Raw genomic sequence first — 985 nt, 5'->3', positions numbered from 1 at the left:
ATATATATAATTAAAACGGAACAGTAGAGAAAATCCGATCAGAATGACAAAATAAATTAAGCATTCACTGCAAAGAATCCAAATATCTACAGATGGATCCATTTCGGCCTTCCAGGCCTCGTTCGTTCGACCAGCTTAGGTAGGGCCCAAAATAGTCCTACGACCACTAATGATTACAGAGCCAAACCAAGACAATATATATGCGCAGTCCAGGTGTGAATGCAAATAGTGGAATACAAGCTATGTGGCTCGGTTCCAGTAGATACAGAGAATATTTTGTCATTCTTAACGCGTCCTACGAAATTCTTACGAGACAGCACTAGTCCGTGAATTTGTGAACAAGATCAGAGATCTATCAATTAGAGTCTTAGATTGGTCATTCCCTTTACATTTACATTCAAATGTAGAACATTGAATATTGTATTTCATTTCATTTATTTTCGTCAAACATTACAGACAAACATGACGACAGACCAAAAATCAGAGACAGGATTACCAAAAAAAAAAAAGCAAATTAAATTGCTGCACAAAGTTTATCTACTGATTTGAGGAAGTAAGAACGAGCAACTCTTATTTGACCTTATTTAATTTGCATCTGAGATAGTTTCTAATGGTTACCTATATGTGTATTCATTACATTTTTATTTGCAATGCGTTTGTAATATAACTTAATCTTTTTGGTATGCACTTAGTAAACTTTTAGTGAATCATAGAAGTTTTGGTATGCACTTGTTATTTTTCTTTTGTTGTGGTTTAAAAGTTGTCAAAAAGCATATATCATACATTTTCTTAAATATCTGTAAGCATGGTTAACACAATGTTCAATGACGACCCCATTCCAGACCACGTGTAAGTATTGAACCTACCAAAATTAGAAGAATTGTATGCAAATTTACACAAACGATTCTGCATATCATGATTCTTATCGACGTCAAAATCAAAAGTCGTAACAAAATGAAGTTTACCTTAATATATATATATATAT

The sequence above is a fragment of the Anneissia japonica genome, unplaced genomic scaffold (genome assembly GCF_011630105.1).
Source record: "Anneissia japonica isolate Jap-2015-1 unplaced genomic scaffold, ASM1163010v1 scaffold288094_len592898_cov174, whole genome shotgun sequence".
NCBI lineage: Eukaryota > Metazoa > Echinodermata > Crinoidea > Comatulida > Comatulidae > Anneissia > Anneissia japonica.
The sequence above is the reverse complement of the archived record's forward strand: the minus strand, read 5'-3'. Positions refer to the sequence as shown.